Source organism: Cylas formicarius, unplaced genomic scaffold (assembly GCF_029955315.1).
Source record: "Cylas formicarius isolate icCylForm1 unplaced genomic scaffold, icCylForm1.1 PGA_scaffold_7__23_contigs__length_41026272, whole genome shotgun sequence".
Classification (NCBI taxonomy): Eukaryota; Metazoa; Arthropoda; class Insecta; order Coleoptera; family Brentidae; genus Cylas; species Cylas formicarius.
The window spans coordinates 4,679,464-4,686,091 of NW_026844352.1; positions in this window are offsets into that span (position 1 = coordinate 4,679,464).

Sequence of the window (6,628 nt, forward strand, 5' to 3'; positions counted from 1 at the left end):
AGACCTTTGGCACTTTTTGTGAAAAGAAAGATGACTTTAACAAAATTTCTTGACTTGCTTAGTTTTTAAAATACAGGGTGATTTTGGATATTTGAAGTTTTGAGGCATTCCTCGTATCCCATATAGATTTCTACCTAGAATTCTGTGGCATAGTTAGTTTTTTCTAAATGGTTTCGTCTTTTTGAAAAAAAAAACAAAGCTTGGTTTTTTGAATGAATCTCATAGGTCAATTTTATTTCGCTTGGTATGAGCTTCTTAAAAATAGATAACAGTGTGGGGTTATTTGTATAGAGAACCTGACAAAATATTTTTTTTATATTTTCATGAAGGGATTTGCGGTAGACCTTAGAAAAAAGGTTTATTAAATATCTAAAATAGTTACCTTATTTATTCCTGACAATACTCGCACAATAACATTTATAATTTGGATGAAGCCAACTTATTAACATTTTAAATGTAACATTTCATGATATATTATTTAAAAAAATATACTAAAATGAGAACCTAGATGTTAAATAAATTATTTAAAATGAGAAGGAATATAAAAATTATTAAATATTAGCATTTTCTGCAAATCTGAATAAGATTATTTTAATTTATTTTTGCGAGTTCATTCAAACAAATACTGTGATACGCTTTTGAGAAGCTCATACCAAATTTTATTATTTCCCAAAAAGACGAAACCATTTAGAAAATAAAACTGACTACGCCACTGAATTCTACTTAAAAATCTATATCGGATGCTCTATTCACCTTACCGACATTTCCTAGGATACCCGAGATAAGAAGGGTGTCCCAAAAATTCCAAAATCATCGCTAAGCAGGTCATGAAAATTTGACGTTGACGTCATGTTACGTTACATCCCAGAAAAGTACCAAAAGTTTGCAAAAACACAAGGCTCCATCTTCACTAACAAAGGACATACCCCACAGTCGCCACCAAAATGATACATAGTGTACAGGGTGACCAATATAACGTAACGCTATTCCTTATCTCAGAATATAGAGGGTGTACGAAAAAATGTTAAATACAAAAATCATCTGGTTTGAAACGAAGTTTTATTTTATTATATTTTTGCATATACAGGGCATTCAGTGTTGCGTGGGTAAACACAACTTCTTTTTTTTATGGAACATCTTGTATATTAGTACATTGTTGGGTTCTATTCAAGTTTCTAGGAAAATTTTATATATAATGTTCTGTACCTATGTTTAATGATTTTTGACATATTCAGGTTTTTATCTGAATTATGTCATTTGCAGGCCCTAAGAAAAATCTCAATTTTTACTAAAATGAAATCTTTATTTTTTAATTTGGTTTTAATACCTTATTGACAATATCCTACTTTAATAGAATAATATTTTAACTAATAATACAGGGTGGTCAAAAAGTAAGATTAAATAGTAAATTAACAAAACTTCCTAAAATCTGTTTATTTTTAATTGGAAAACCCCAAAATTTAAAAGTTTTATCTTATTTACCATTAAAAATAAAGGTAAGTTTGTATAAGATTGTCTATGCTGAAAATGCTGAATTCTCGATTTTGCTGCGGGTTTCAAGCTTAGTTTGCGTTTGCAATCAATCATTCTCCAAAGAAACATATGAGGCTGGCAGTTACTATTTCTAAATTATGAATAATTTTTTGAATAAAATTTTATAAAATATGCCATTATTTTGGATAAAAAAACTATAATATATCAAGTTTCGGTAATTTTTGTATTAACAATTAAAAATAAGAACTTAAAGAACAACTAACTTGGATTTGGATTGGAACAAAAGGTATTATAACATATGTTCAAATTGCTATTTTTCTTTGGGCCTGCCCATGATATATTCGAGACAAAAACTTAAATATGTCAAAAACCATTAGACATAGGTATAGAACATTATATGTGAAATTTTCCTAGAAATTTGAGTAGAATAAAAAAATGTAATAATATATAGGATGTTCCATTAAAAAAAAAAAAAAAGTTGTCTTTACCCAAGCAACACCGAGTGCAATATATATACTGAGATAAGGTATAAGGTTACGTTATATTGGCCACCCCGTACAGTGTGACCCTTAAAAATAGTCAAATTGTTGATTTCTTTCGCATTTGCGGTGCTCATTTGTTTATCATTTCTACGATAATGAGGAAAAGAACACTCAACCTTATCCATTTTTGCTAAAACTACTATTAATTGCCGAAAGTTAGATATATCAGAGTATTGCGAAGAGTTGCACTCAGAGTTTTGTGCTATTGAGATAATAACAGAGCATATTTTGGTCATTTGTCCGTACAGGTCTTGTAACTATGGTAGCTTAGACATCTTTTTCACACAAGTTCACAAAGTTTACTCACTTTCTCAGTGACATGGATGAAAAGTTTAAAAAAATTATCATACTGGGAGACTTTAACATAAAATTCAATTTACTGTACTTACGAATCTTAGTAAACATCATTATGCAACAGAGCTAATCAACCCAAGTTTCTCTGATTATTTAGCGCAGTATATCAAAATAGAAACCACAGTTTTACTAACAGTCAGTTCACTAGGTCGGGAATTGAAAAAACTATAAGCTCTCTTTTGTCCCTCGACTGGTACAACTTTTGTAGTTCTGAGGACGTCAACTTTATGTCACATTTTTTGTTACACAACATCGACGACTTAATTGAACTAAACTTCCCTCTAAAAAAATGTCAGTTTAAAATATCGCCTGTAAACTGGTTTAAAATAACTCAGAAATCGAGACCAGGCTGCTCAAACTATAAGTTTGGTCTCAAAAACAAACGAAGACATACACAGATATAAAAATATTAAAAATCATTACAAAAACGAGATAAAAACAAATAAAACAAAAGCTTATAACAAATACATATTAAATTCCGATAAAAGGCCCAAGGACATATGGAAACTCATTAACTATAACTCAATAATTCAAACGTCACAAGTGACGAGTTTAACAATAATTTTTCTACCATTGCTGATAATACCTTGCTGCTGCTTGACATTGATACGGTATATCAAAGTGGTTTAATTTTGTTACTGAATTAGAGGTAAAAGTCTAAGAAACTCTAGTTGCTCTGACGCTTATGAAATCAATGTCAATTTACTAAAAAACCTTATAGATGTTCTGGCAATTTCACTTACCATCTTTTTTAATAAGTGCATTCAATATGGCATTTTTCCAGATACTTTAAGAATTACTAAAGTTATTACAATCTTCAAGAGCGATGACATTAACAATCCCGGAGACTATCGCCCCATATCCATAGTGCCACATATCGGTAAAATATTTGAAAGGGCTATAAAACCAGAAATACTTAATTTTTTTGAGCAGCAGGATGTCTTTGGGGATAAGCAGTTTGGATGGTGGTGGGTCTTGAGATTGGAATTCGGATGAGGTTGACAATGTGTGACCTTGGCAAGGCCTTCGACTGTATCTCACACGATCTTCTTAAACAGAAGCTGTTTAGATGTGGTGAAGGTCTCAAGTGGGGTCCCCCAAGAGTCCGTACTCGGCATTTTTTATAGTGTATGGCATTTTTTGGGGTCTGTGTGCTTTACTTGCTGAAGATGCCAGTTTTACCTTATATGGTGCGAATTGGAATGACCTGCACAACATTATGACTGGTTGACCCCCTATTTTAAAAAATATAAGATATTTAGAAAGTTTTGAAATTCACAAACACACTAATATATTTGAAGGTGTGTCTCATAGTTATCGAACACGTGCAAAGAAATCTTCGAGTTCCAAAGCACAGACTTGTCACATCAGCCAAAAATTTTTTAAACATTAACTTGTACAATATACTGTCAGATAGGTACAGACACATGGCCTTGAGGTGTTCAAAACAAATATTAAAGTGTTGCTTATTGACAGTTGTTTCTATATAGTGGACGAGTATTCCATCAAAATAAAAAATTCTAAATTAAAATCCTTGGCTTACTGAAATGTGTGAAGATTTTGTTATTGTTATTGTTCACTACTGTGTTATTTATAAAATACTTTTTTTTTACACCTTTATACTTTTTACATTTTATTTTTGTATTTTACCCTATATTGACAGGCTGCAATTGTATAAAATAATTGTAATAAAAAATTCTTCTTCTCCATCCCCGTTAATAAACTCCGTAGGCGGAAAATGTACAAATTTTCCTCGAAGGTGCCAGTCGACCACTTTCCAACCAACCGGCATTCGACGGAATCGAAAATCCAAAGTTTATCTCGAAAGGAGCAATAAAATACTGCGTCACATGCAAATGTCGGCGGCGGGGTGCGGTCACAGATGCCTCCTCGGAACCTTAATTTAGTTTGGGAGTAGTTCGGGACCCTCTTTCCCGAAATAAACTGCACTGGCGGCAGGCAGGCAGCCATCAGCCGAAGGGCGAAAGGAATTGGAAAATTTATAACCGAAAAGATTGGACCGGGACGGAGATAGGACAGTTTGAGAAAACGCCCGCCACTTTGTTACCGATCTGTCGAAACTTGGATCAAAGTGAAGGGGAGTTTTATGCGAACTAATCGCCTGCGTGGAATCAAGGCTAAATTTTAGACCTAGACCACCAAAATCATATTTTTGGCGCATTGCGATGGGAGACAAACAAACAAACTGTACCTAACATAAATGTTTATGAATGGTGAATCAAACCTACCCTGTTTTCTAATACGAGAGAGTTATAAATCACTACTGAACTGTAAAACCTAGTGCTTAATATTCTATTTTATATTAATTATACCATATCGAATTTCAATAATATCGGACATATCAGTATTCTCCAAATATTCTCTAAAATCTTTGAAAAAGCTTCAAAAGTATTTGTATAAAAACTCTATTATTCTTGTAAATCAATCAGATTTTAAATCTGGACACAGTTGCACAACTGCCCTTTTGAAAATTACCGATCATATTTCTAAAGCTCTAGATGGAGGTAAACTTACTGTTCTCACTCTCTTGCCACAGTTTTACATCACATAGATTTTTCTGCAATCGAGGTAAGTCTACTTTTTAGTTATATCAGTAATAGGGTCCTAGCAGTGATATAGAACTCCAAGTTATCTTTAATTTTCCAAAGAAACTTGTTTGCCTTCTTCAGAGCTTGACTGAAACTGGCTCGCATTTTACTTTGTACCTGCTTTTATATTGTTTGAGGGTCGCGGAGATAAATGAGGGACATAAACATCGTCTCGGATGACTGATTTCCGTATTGGTTACAGGTAGAGACCTGAGTCGCGGTTAAGATTGTTAGACTCTCGGATTTTTCGTTGATAGAAGAATTTGTACAAGTTCATGCCTATCATCATCATCGAGCTTCTAAAAGTTAAAACAATATTAATATCTTTTATTCGTGAGAGAAGACCTCGTCTAACTATTTTATTTTACATTTAGAAAAAAAAAAGTTTAAAGCAAAAGTTGTAGGGTTTAATGTGTAATAATAATAAGAAAACAAATAAATGATTATCCACCTTATTAGCGGGCTAGTTACAGAATAGCTCCTCCAAATTAATTATCACAAATATTGCAATATTACTAGATTTAAAAATAAACTAATACAACATAGAAAAACGCTTGAACCTCCCAACTCTGTTACTTGCAAATCTACGGTCCGTTGGAGAAATTTATAGGATTAACATATAACTTAAACTTTAAACTAGTTTAAAATATCAAGTTCAGGGTGGTCAAAATTGGGAATAAAATGGAAAGATCGTGTTTGGACAAATTATGGATATTAAATATGGACTACATTACTGATGTTTATATCAATAACCGATTTAATTTTTTATTTTTTTTTTTAGTGTTTAGCAACCATTGTTTCAGTTTTAATTTAAGTGGTTTTAATTTAGTTATTTTTATTTCGTTTGGCAATTCACAGTGTATTTATTATGGAACTTACATAGAGAAGTGAGCGGTGGACTAGCGCCTGTGTGACTTCTCGTATGGTACCTGTGATCTGAGTGTGTCTCTTTTATTAAACTGTCTTAGAACAATAGGTAAATGACGTAAATCTAAAATTTTACACTCCCGGTAAAGATCATCTGAGGGAAAATATTTACCTTAACTAACCAGAATATCTTGTGTACTGTAATGCTTTTTATTTGTCCAATGAAGTGAAAGGAAGTACGAAACTGTCAGTTTGCGCTGTAAATAGCTTTAATAAGGAAGCTAGATATTTTGCTAGAGAATGTGTTGATGAACCAATGGTGCTGAAAATCTTTGGGAGACCGTAGAGACGAGGAATTTTAGAGTCATGAGGGGTGACAGATTTTTTCACGGAGTCTGATAGAGAAGAAGATTTAAGGTAAGGCAAGAATATCATGAATCTTTTCTTGATATTCAGTTGCTTTCATGACCACCGTAGTATTTCCTTTATCGGCTTTTAGGATTATGCGGGTATTATATTTTAGAGATTTTAGGGCAATGCGTTCAGGCTTTGCAATATTAGATTTAGGGCGTTTTGATTTTTTAATTATTTGGAAATGGAAATCCTTCTTTGGGATAATATGTGGGGCTTTGTTGTTGGAACTTTTGAAAGAACTGATATTTCCTTTTCCGTTGGTGCGATGATACATTTATCACAGTGTTTGGTAGTTGACAAGAGTTTAACGATTTCCCTAGTGTTGACGTTAGTGTTTCAAATATCTTA